General features: G+C 42.4%; 1 protein-coding gene and 1 long non-coding RNA gene across 2 annotated transcripts in view; one reads left to right on the top strand and one right to left on the bottom strand.

Moving 5' to 3' along the window:
* The window catches only part of LOC123771937 (phosphatidylinositol glycan anchor biosynthesis class G), a 74817-nt gene extending 71662 nt beyond the window's left edge, over positions 1-3155 (bottom strand). Inside the window, exon 1 of the mRNA XM_069337840.1 lies at positions 1390-3155. The gene's annotated coding sequence lies outside the window, so the exon portion shown is untranslated. The remainder of the gene's footprint in view (positions 1-1389) is intronic.
* The window catches only part of LOC138349880 (uncharacterized), a 609089-nt gene that overhangs the window by 322706 nt on the left and 273575 nt on the right, over positions 1-12808 (top strand). The window lies entirely within an intron of this gene.

The following is a 12808-nucleotide window of genomic DNA, read 5'->3' as shown; positions in this document are numbered from 1 at the left end:
CCACGAGGCAGAACATAAGCAGCCCCGACAAGGCCCCCCCGAGCCCAGGAAAAAGGCGGAGCCGCGAGAAGATCTCGGGCGCGACCACCGAAACCCAGGCGGCACAAGGAGATGGAACGTCTGCCGAACAGAAAAACTCCGAAGCATGCAAGCCCGCCAGGAGTTCAGAAACGACGGGTCCGACGCGAGACATCGCAAGAACCCCCCCAAAAAAAATAAAACAACAACAACCGGCAGGGCAAGCTAGGAAAACCAAAGAAGGCGGAAGGGTCGCCGCCAGAACAGGACCCGAACCAAGGGGCACGAACAACTGCAACAGACCGAGACAAAGAAGCACATCACAGGACACAGGCTGACCAACGCCTAAGAACACACGCAGAACATTCCTGCTGCAGAAGAGGCAGGAAGAAAGAGCAGAAGCACAAAAAAAAAAAAAAAAAAAAAAAAACCAGAACAACCAGGGGTGGACAATCAGGCAGGGACAAAAACCCCACGCAATCCCCAGGCACAAAACGGCAGCAAAGCGCCACTCCACAACCGGACACAGGAACAAGGACACGCCACCGTGAAACACGGTACCAATGCTCACATGCAGCAGCAGCAGCAACAGGCACCACTGCAACATGCAACATGTAAATAGCAACTCCCCTCTGCAAAGGCAGAGAACGGAGCAGGCAGACCCCAGACAGGGCCAACGGAGACACGACAAAACCCTGCAGGCCCAGAAACCTGCACCAGGCGACCGACGGCGGAGAAACCCCGCTCAATACCTGCTGGATGAGGTACTGGGAGCTCTTTTACACCTCAAGCCCGGCCCAAGGTCAGGCCAGACCGGCCAGAAGATGGCCCACCAGGCAGCTGCTAGGAGCAGTCCACCGGCCCACATACCCCCACAACCAGGACGGGCCGGAACTGCCATACGAAAACAGGCCAGTGCGCCCTGGAAGTCCACGGACGAACCAGCAAGAAGGCTTATGCTCGCAAGTAGGTCGTGTAACAAGCACAGACCACTGATGGTAATACAGTGTTCCCCAAAAGTGCCAATAGCACCACTGCACTCCACTGGTACTATCCCGCAAGTTCTACCAGATAGGCAGGACCCAAGAGCCAGAGCTCAAATCCTGCAAGCACAGCCAGGAGCCTCACCAGGTGAGTACAGAACCAACCCTACAACCCCCACACCTCACAACATTAAAAAAGGAGGGTCCCCTGAACGACTCCAGCATGGGTTGGACATGCACATGAGGGGGACAGGAAGGGGTGATAAAGGGACAGTCACTGGTGTGCGAACGGTCTCAGTCGTACAAAATTATACCTAAATAAAGACAGGTATATGAACACCGCCGCATCCAGCGCCCGGCCAAAAGACGCCAGACCGCAGAAACTCACCTGGCGAATGGTGGCTCGAACTTGACACGACTCAACCGTGCCCAGAAGAACATGGGAGCACCGCCAGGTGAAGACGCCAGAGCCGGACCCGCAGGAGAACAGGGAGAGGCGAAGGAGGCGGTCCACACCCCTGACACAGAAAACCGCTGTGTCCTCCCCACAACTGGGAACCAGGACACCCCTGGCGCAAAGGGGCACATACCGCAGCCAGGGAGAAGAACGAGAGGCGAAGCACTGTAGCAAAAAAGGGCGCAAAACCCCAGCACTGAACCATCGCCCAGACCAAAACAAACTCCACGGCGCATGCGCATAACACGCTGGCCGAACCGCACACCCTCCCTGCGGGAAGGCGCCAGCCAGGACTATTGCACGAGAAAAAGAGCCAAAAGAGGAAGCAGGAACAATAAAACCGGCCAAAGAAGCAAAGAGCCCAAAAAAAAAGGGAACCCAAACTGGCGACAAGTAGCCCAAACGGGCGACAAGTAGCCCAAACGGGCGACAAGTAGCCCAAACGGCCGACAAGTAGCCCAACCGGGCGACAAGTAGCCCAACAGGGCGACAAGTAGCCCAACAGGGCGACAAGTAGCCCAACAGGGCGACAAGTACTAGGAGCCGACAGACGTTCCAATAATGCGGGAAGTAGCGAAAAACCTTCCCGTACCCTCGAGAACACAGAAGCCAACACTAGTCCCGAAGGCACACGAAGGCGCAGGCGCACCCGAGATCAAAAGTCACGCAGAACCCCATCGAACGGGGAAACATGACAAAAACACCGTCCCAAAAAGCGGGGGAGGAAACATCCACCCACAGGACGGAACCAACCGACTCAAAGGCCAAGGAACCGAGCCCGGGGAGGGGCCGACGTCCAACAGCACGTACGGCGAGTGGGGAGGAAAGACCCCACTCCGCGTAACCACAAGCCCCGCCTAGAGGGGGATAAAACCCCCCACGGGGTCTAACGGGGCCAAGGCCCCCCCCAAGTCAGCCCCACCCCAGCCCCGGGAACCTACACGACAGGCCCCGGGGCCGAGCCGTTCCCCCAAAGCCCCGGCCGTACCAGAAAACCGGGGCAGCCGTGAAAACACTAAGGAAGGGAGCCCACTGGCAGACTCATACAACACGGCTGGAGGAACAGGCCCAAATGCCCCCGTCACTACCCCGGAAGGGGAATTCCCCGAGACTGCCCGAGTCTCAACACCACCAAACACCCCGCCCTGAACCTACAGACGGTAAGGAACCGGATGCAGGCAGGAAGGGTGAACCAGGGGAAAGACAAGGGGGCGTGGATGGAACCGAAGCAACCAACACCCCCAAGTCCCAAAACGAAATACAACGGGGCAGCCCCGGGGCTCCCGGGGAGGAAACCACGAGAACGTTGCCACCACCAAGGCTCAAGTGCAACGCCCCTGCTGCCCGCACCCGCTTTGTTAGCACAACTGGGTAACCGAGCCACAACGAGCAACCAAACTCGCAGGACACCGGGTCGAAGGTGTCACCGACCCCACAGGCAGCAGACGGAGGCAAAACAGAGAGTCACCCAGAGACAAAAGGTGAGAGCAACCCTCAAACTCGCTGGAAGCGAGGGGGGGGGGCTCTGGGGTCACATCCATCGGACCCGCGCGCCCCCAGGGGTTTCCCAGGGTCCCGAGCGTTTACTTTAAGAGGACTCGCGCTCAGGTAATCCCAGGCAGGGTACTGCTAACCGGCACCCAAGCTACCAAACAACTTTCTAAGAGCTGAACCCCCGGGACGTGTACACTCACGGGGACCTAGCAGGGGGTACCACCAGAAATACTCAGAACACAAGGGGCAAGAAAGAAGGCAGACCCCCCCACCAGGTATATAAACAAAAGAAAAAGAAAACCCCGCAAGAGGACAGCGTACCCAAGCGGAACAGAGCCGGCCGCTATGATTGGTAAAGACAAGCTGCACAGTACCCCGCGCCCCACCAGTGCAAACACTGCCCCTTACTCTAAGGCGAACAAGGGAGACAGAACACCCGAGCACACAAAGAGCGGCCGAAAACCAAGCGGTAAACGGCCAAGCAGGGGCAGGACCCAAGGAACTTGTGGAAGGTGGCCCCAAGCCCCAAGGGCAGTACTTACAGGGCACCTAGGGAAGGGAACCCTAGGCGCATGCAGCCCGAGTACTGAAGAATCACACCCGGCTCACGCACCACCTAGAAAACAGACACCACACTCTAGGTACAGTGCTGAAACAACCACTGGAGCCGGAGCACATAACCATTGCCTATAGCATCAGCCGAAGAACTGATGGGTGGATAGCCGGCGTGGGAGGTCTGGGGCTCCCCCTTCCCCCTCCCGGGGAGGGGGGAGCTGCGCAGACAACGGCGCGGTGACGTATGACGTCATACTAGTTTCCGTGTTTTCTGTTGAAGAGTTCTATTCACTAGTTCGGCTTAGGTAGCAATTTTCACCAGAATAGGGGTTTGTTTTGGAATGCTTACCTTTCTGGATGCTTGACCCGGTCGATGGCAGACATAGAATGCTTCCAACCACACGGGGGTTTCTATAGGCCATTGCTCCCCTTGCCTCTCTGAGGGGGCCAGGTTCTGGCTCGTGGTCCCCGGTAGGCCCTAGAACTCCATACACATGACTGATGCCAAAGTCTGACATTAGCATATCAGCCGGTAAAGCTCCGGGGAGCCGACGGGGCTCCCCCCAGAAAAGTTTCAAAAACTGTGGGCATTCTTTCTAAGATCAGATATTATGTACCACGCCCTGCCCTGGTGACTCTCTATTACTCCCTTATCTATCCATATCTCAACTATGGTATTTGTGCTTGGGGCTCTACTACCCAAAATCACTTACGTCCTCTAATTACTCAACACAAAGCTGCTATTAGGACAATATCCAATTCTGGCCCCAGACATCACTCGGTACCCCTACTTAAATCTCTGAATATGTTAGACATTAAGTCACTGCACATTCTCTCATGTGTATTATACATATATAAAACGCTAAACTATAATGCCAATCCTGATCTCAAAAGCTTCATAGAAGGTTGTATCAGAACCCATGAGCATCACACCAGAAATAAATACAGTTTTGATATTCCTAGAGTACGACTTAATCAAACTAGAAATGCTCTACAAATCAAGGGGCCCAGAATGTGGAATGACCTTCCCAACCATGTTAAAGACTGTACCTCTCTCAACCAGTTTAAGTTAAAAGCGAAGCTATACCTAATAAATTCCCTGTAACCTACCTTACCCTTCTATTGTCAACCAATGTCTGTTTTTTTCTTTAAAGAGCGCTGTTTGTCGACATAATTGTATTTGTGCTGCTTTTTCATCTATGTTTTCATTTTTTGTTTTCATTCTACTCATTATGCTCAATTAGTATTAAGCTTGTCATTTAAGTTTATCATGCCCGAAACGCTTTGCGTAATAGTGGCTTTAGGCATTGTATGTACTAGCTATACCTATAAGTTAAACAATCCTTGTAAATATTTATTGTATGTATGTACCTTACCTAAATAAAATTGTATTGTATTGTATTGTATTGTATGAATATTGCGGATTTCCGGCTCTACGACCGATGAAAAATGCAACTTTTATACAACTACAAATATCTTTAGTTTTACTTTAAATTTTGTCCTGAAAGAGTTTTCATATATAGATCCAGTTTCTGCCGTTCTTCTGACATAAAAAGACCTTTGGTTTAATAAGTTATTAAGATGTTTTCAACAATATTACTAGGGCGTTCACCGATTCTAACATGGGCGACCCTTTTGGAAACGCAACACATGGGTTGACCTGATTGATATATGGGTCAGATTTCATTAAGGTTCGGAACATAGCAGCCACGTAGACGTTAAGATGTAAGTCTCGTCCTAACCACACACTCAGACCTTGACAAGGCATTCAGGAGAGTGCAAAAGACTTGGTGTAATTTCTTTACATCAATTTCTCAAATACATAAGTGTGGGTTTTTATCAAATCTCCTGGATTTTATTTATATCTCCAATTAAACCAGTATCTCTTGTTCCAATCAAAACAAGTTTAATTATAAATATCGCCACATTTACACACACATCTGTACAAAGAACAATGACACAACTTGGTAATGTAATGAACGCTTTATTGAGAACTATTCAACATTTGTGTCATGTTGCTCACAATAACTGTAAGTAATGTATTAATGATTCCTCAACAGGAACAAACGTTGATGTGCAAAAAAACAAACAAAAACAGCAAAACATATTGACCATTACAGTATACATAAAGAAGCTGGTTAAGTTCCTTTACATACTAAGGAGGGAAAAGTAAGTGAATTTTGTCTAAAACATCTTTTTGACAACCAAGAAATGTTTTCCGGCAATTTTTCCCGGTATTAAACATGGGTAAGAATTATATGAAAAGCTGTATAGAATAACATCAATTATAATTATAATTTCCTATTGCTGATTAGAATATGAAGTGGATAATTATTTATTTTGACGGAGGAGGTTAGAAGGTGATAATGCTGAGTTGTAAATGATACTTCATGTGTTTAAAGTTTGGGGAGGGAGGTTGGAGCAGCATTCATTGGCATTCCTGATAGTACAGTAATAGTAATAATAAAAAATACATCGGTTGGCCTTGGTCGCCCATGGAAGCACTACCGTTGGAAAAGAGTTCTCTTCCAGAGGATAGCTCGACTAAACTCACAATGTAACTCATCAGGAGATCTGCGGCTCATTCTTAAACGCCAAAATCATTCTTAACAAATTGCTATCCATCTTTCGGTGAGAAAATTCTAAATTGATTAGATGCATGCAGGTGGCTAAAGTTATAGTGCCTAGTAACCAGACCAACACAAAGTACTCCATGGCAAATGTTGTGGATGTAGTAGCTGCTGATGGCTGGGCGCTGGAAGGTCTCCAGTCTCTCCGTGTGATCGCCAACCCAAATGACCAGGAAAACATGTGGTCACCAACCCAAATGACAAGGAAAACACATGATCGCCAGCCCAAATGACCAGGAAAACACGCGATCGCCAGCCCAAATGACCAGGAAAACATTCTATATGTGGTGATCTATTTCCAATGAGTTAGGTAGCTACTGAATATACTTCATAAAATATTAATTTACAAAAGAGAGTAAATGACATGCATCTTCTATCGAAATGCAAGAATAAAACGTAGGGGGGGAAAAGGGATAATGACCACAATCCTGACATGGTTACAGCAAAAATTTCAATGTGAAAAGATAAAGATTATTAAAAAAAGTACATCAAAAGATGCTTAGAACATATATATAACATTAATAACAGCAATAACCATATTATCTACCATTTCCATGGTAATTTCCCATGAGAAACAATCAAAGGCATTAGTGGAGACCCATATTGTATAGCAGAACAGCCACAGTTGTGTGTGTGCAGGTGTAGGGCAAAGATGCAGGTGGTGGGAAGGTGCAATCCAAATAACCTAGGCCCCCCGCAGGAGTTGAAGAACCCAATGATCACAATGTTCAAGTGAAACGTTATTTAAATGTTGAATCAACGTTACCAACATTAAATGAATACTGATAGCGTTGATTCACAGTTGGAATAACACTACACTTGCATATTGTGCCCACTGGGGATGATCCAAGTTTATATAAAGCCCGGACAACACCAAAACTACAACAATAAACATTGCCTGCCACTCAAAATCTTAGTCTGCACGAATCACTTAATTATTAACAATTAAATGGAACACAGTTTTACACAAAATGGGAAACAAAGAGAAACAAAACAAGAGATGAGATATGACTGAAAACATATGACTCAACACAATGGAGAGAATGAAACTTGAATTAAAGAAAACTCATAATGTGGGAAATTAACTCAGTCTCCTGGCGAGTCTCGTTCTACACAAATAACAGCCAATTTAACTTTTTTCCATCTTTTTAAAATTAAGATTGGATAAAATATTTAAAGTTTGTAATAAAGCAATGTTGAAGGTTTCCTGCATACCTACCCAATAAAGTACCAACTCAAATTTATGTATTTTTTTAAAATGACTTAACTATTAATTTGGACAATAATAGTTGAAATTTATACATATGGCTTTTTTATTTGTCTTCATGACTGGTATAGAAGACAGTGTGGAAATGTCAGTAAATTACAAAAAATGGATTTCTTGTGCAAATGACTTTAAACAATGAACTGCACAAAAACATTTAATTTCCAAGGCTTGGCTGGTACATTGAACCGTAATTAATTTATATTTTGTTTCAATAAAAGTAAAAAGCTCCACAACTACCGAATCAGTCTAGCACGGAGCTCTGAGAAGTTCCTTGAAGCTCCAGATGATATGATTAACAAAAGAATATACCAAATTGCACTCCAGTGAGAATAATCTTAAAAAACTTTATTAGAGGAAAATTGAGCTGACAATGAATATGATGATTTAGCTCTAATAAATGTCACACGCATAATTATTAGACATACACCTTCAAATTAATTGAAGATAAAACTATTTTTCACAGATATTTACCACTCAACTCACAAGGCGGGTCATGCTGAATCATTCCTATATTTATATATATAGATGAGTTGATATTAACAACTAGCCCAAAAACTATCTGGCATCACAAGCCCTCTATACCAGGACATGTACTCCCACATTCCCTTTACTGCCAGCCACATATAATGCCACATCACATACTGCCGGACAATTTGCTACACACAGTGTACCACCAGATCACATAATGATAAATTAAACACTATTAGACCCTTTAAGGTTAGAACTTGGTTATGTGTTTGAGCTTCGTGCATCAGGCAGAGGAATGGCAGTGTTAAGGCAGGAACTAATTTGGAGGAGGAGGAGTTTGTGGACGTTATCATGGACTTCTATAGGTACTTGAAGCCAACAGCATTCCATATGTCTGATGATCATGTAGTTTCATTTGTTAGAAGGGAGTTCGATTTGTCAGGCACTAAGGATATTACATTTTTGTCAGATGATAAGAGAATTCCATTTGTCTCACAAGATAAAGGATGTATAGGCAGACAGGAAGTCAATAAAACATGTCTGAAAATTAGACACACAACCCATAAATCTGAAAATGAAAGAATTTAAGGTGTTTCGGTCCGCCCTGGACCATTATCGTCATCTAATCACGTGACTTGATAATGTTCCAGGATGGACCAAAATGTCCTCAGTTCTAAAGATAAGTACAAATCTTTATCTTTGGAGATATCTCCAAAGAAAAGAGTTGTCCAGATCTTCAAAGATAAGGGAGGTCCAGATGTCAGAATTAACAAGTACTGTACACGGTCAAGGAAGTGCTATAAATTAGGTGTGAAGAAAGTACCATGTCAAACAACAGGGTCGACTAATAATGTTGAAAGAAAATGTTAAACCTAACAGTCAGAAAGCAAGATTGGAAGGATTTGTACGTCAAAAGACAAAGACAGTTTCTGTGAGAAGAAAAATAAGTTCACAGTGTGCTTATACAATGACTTATCAGACAAAAATACCTGGTGTCAGAAGAGATAACAGTGATAATAAATGTCTTTGTGCAATAATTTAACAAGTACCATGGCTGTCAATATAGTGCTGCAACTATTTGCACATCATGTTTGTAAATAGTATGGATGTCATATGCTAGCTGGTAGAAAAGTTGGAACATGGTAGCAGGCACGGTGTTAAAAGTATCAACAGGCACCAATTATCGGCAGATGCAATGACTACCACATGCTGGCATAAACAATGGTTTTCTTGTAAAACACTGCAACATAATCATATACTAGCAAGCTTAATTGCAGTATGTGGTAACATATACAGGTCTGCCTCATGCTGTAAACAAAGACTGACACTTTAATTTGAGAAGGACCACGCCAAGGATTACATGGAACAGACATTAGTCTGCCTCCTAGACAGATACTGTCCATAATATTTGCAAGGGTGACAATTGCAATCAGATGATAAAAAAAGTGTGGGAATGAGCTTAAGAACAGAAACAGAAGGAATAAATAACCAAATTGCTTCTTCAAATGACAATTCTGATAATCACGTGAAATATATCTATAATCAATGCCCTATAGTTCATCACAACATGCCAGCTGAGCCTCAAAACAATGCCAATACAATCAAAATTGCTCTATACATCAAGACTTACTCTCAAGTGCCACTCAGCATTACTCCTTCAAAGCCTCGTGCCATTATGTTCAGGTTTATTTCTTTAATCCTTTCACTGCTCCAATCATAATCTGTGATTTACTCCTGTACTCAAATTGCCTTATGTGACTGATCCTTATGGGGTTTCAATACTTTTTCTCATGTGCACCTGGATGGCAGGACTTTTATATAGCTTAGCAGTTTAAGGGTTAATCATACAAAAAAGTGCAATTATCCCACAGGCATTTTCTCAAGCTTCATCACAAAAGGACCATTCACAGTATTATTCCCCAGGCAAACTTGATCAAACCTGGTTGATCCAACATTGATTTAAAAGTTACTCAAGCATGATTTACCACTGGGATTATATTTAATTGAACATGAGATCATCAGTTGATTTCCTCAGCATAGCCACATCACCATGTTAAACAAATAGCCATCACAAAACTTACATACAAAATGCTACAATAATATATCTGAAGAACTACAACCTTAAGAAGGAGCTAAGTAAGGCTCACTTCATTTTACAGCCACAAGAAAACTAAATTTTCAAAGAACATCAGTGCATTACTTTTCATTTTTATAAAAAAATTAAGGCCTATAGGAATGAAATCCTATGAATAGATTCTTGATTTGATAAAATTTTAATTATTCTAATAACTGTCACCTCAGGATTTTGCCAGTGATGATTATAGTTACAATTTAATAATATTGATCTTATCCACTACTAGCATATACAGCCTTTCTTAACTTTATAACTGGCTTCAATTAGCCACACAATAATTTATTGAGTGATATGTAAAAAAATATTGTAGTACAACCATAGGTGCATTATGCAACCAAGATGACCCAAAGTGTTATCCCATATATAACATAAATGCATCAAGTCAATGATGTGTTTATAACTGCAGCCAATTCTGATAAATAAAGTTAATGAATATTATATGCTTCCACACGATATGGCATTTGTGGCATGGATTTTTAGATATCAGATATATGATGAAATATAGACAATTCCAGGAGGAGGAAGATACTAACACGTCTACAATGGTTGAATGCTCTTTTTTAAGTCTGCAACTAATTTAGAATTTGTATCATATCATACAAATATTTTGTAATTGGCTTAAACTTTTACTCAGTCAACCATTTAAGAGACTGTTTAAACATCAAGAGAAGGTTGTAAACCAAACATGACAAAGTCCACAAGACAACAAGTGACATCAATAAAATGAGCTGCCAGTCCCATAAGAGAGACAGTAAAGAAATTGGATCCCAAAAGTGCAAATAGAACTTACTGCTTATAATCAGTAATCAACATTTTTAAAATATTAATATCAAACAATTTTTTATCTTGAGTATACATTAGTGTATTGGTTAAACAATACGCTAATAATAAAAAATATATTGTATATACTGTATTGAAATTCTACTCATAACTTTTGGATCCAAGTTTATGAAAACATATAATACAGGCAGACCATAATGAGGCCTGGAGCGGTTAATAACAAGGCGGCTGCACACTGACCTCACCACGAAGAAGAGAACAATATCAAAATGGGTACCTACTTCCAGTGCGCACTAAATCCATGCATTCGTAAGCATAATGAACACCCACAGTAGGTCATGCAGAATAGATGTTAGAAAGAAGGTCTATCCAGTAGGCCAGCCATACTGGTTTAAATGTAAAGTGAACAGGGATTATGAACATTGCAAAGAGCTGCATAAGAGGTTCATCATAACTCTTATGAAACATCTCACACATATTCTCATATCATATAACAATTGCTTTCTTCTTGAAATATAAAGACAACTAAAGCAAGCACAAATCCTCCTGCAAGGGTTTAGGAAGAAGAATTTGTTAACTACACATTAAAATTAAAATTAACACATCTGTTAAACAACTGATCTTATACAGTACACAATTTGAAAATATACTATGACTTCAAAATTGATGTCGCATAACTATTCATTAAAAAAGATTTTAAAAAATTCTCCAACGTGCAGGGTTTGAGCCTTATATCAGCAGTGTACATAAGTACAATATAATTAAGGCCAGTGAGGAACTGGTCTTCTAAAATACACAGCGTTGCTTGGCAAGGCTAATGGGCAATGTCTTACGGTATTTTGCTTTCTCATTATTAAAGTGAAAATTAAACACCTCAAACAAAGGTGACGAAAATGAAATGCCAAAGTTAAATGTTTTAAAATAGCTAATATTATTAGATATGTGTGCTTATGTTCATCATATGATAGTACTTAAAAACCACCAAGCCTAAGCCAAGATACAATGTGCAGTTTAGTATAAGGTCTTTACTGACACCTGCCTTGATGCTTGCATGTCTCAGTTACACCTGTCTCAACCCAACACCTGTACCTCCTTAACATCTGCCTAACAACACTGCAAAAATAATAACTTTGTCAAAGAATGTGGCGAGTCCCGGTGATCTCGACAGTTCCAGACGAACTTTTAATAACCGTCCTGCAACAAACTATTAGCTGAAAAGTATGGTTAAGTTATATCAAACATTTACTATTTTAAGTTTTATCAGAGAAGCAATTAAATGATCAAGCAAAGTATTGATTTTAAGCAAATAATTTACAATTTATGGCTTCAAGAGGATACGAAGGAAAGACTAATGGAATAACTGTACTAAATCACTGCCTCCTCTGTCATGCTGCATTTAGCTATGAAATACAGACGCTACACAATGCAGACAGCGTGCTGTATCCAGACAGTGCAGGTGTATATTTGAGTGCAGACAACCTGATAGCATTAACAGGTTAAATTTGGAAAATGCCTGTACAATTGGCAATTGACTGTAAATATTAAAATTTTATTCAAAAGTATTACAGCACTTTAAAAAAAAGTACATCGGTATAAACTAAAAGGGAAAATGGTTTTAGAAAGTTTATAGAACAATATTTTGAGTAACGTGCATAGTTTGAAGTGTTTCGGCCATCCAGCAATCACAAAATGCCAACATAAATAGTTCCTAAAAACATCCTTTTTCCCGAGGACTAACAAACAGTGGTGTGTAACTGTACATGGTAACTGGACGCTAAGAAATATTGATAACATAGGGAGAGCAGCACAAGGCAGTATACAATTACAGTATACTGCAGCATAATGCAGTATACAGTTGCAGTATACAATTACAGTATACAGAAGCACAAGGCAGTATACAGCTACAGTATACAGCACCAGAAGACAATATGTATACGGTTACAGTATACAGCAGTGCAAGGCGGTATACAGCTACAGTATACAGCAGCACAAGGCAGTATACAACTACAGTATACAGCAGCA

This window comes from Procambarus clarkii, chromosome 38, assembly GCF_040958095.1.
Source record: "Procambarus clarkii isolate CNS0578487 chromosome 38, FALCON_Pclarkii_2.0, whole genome shotgun sequence".
NCBI classification, from domain to species: domain Eukaryota; kingdom Metazoa; phylum Arthropoda; class Malacostraca; order Decapoda; family Cambaridae; genus Procambarus; species Procambarus clarkii.
Note: the sequence above shows the minus strand (reverse complement) of the source record. Positions and strands in the feature narration are given on the sequence as shown.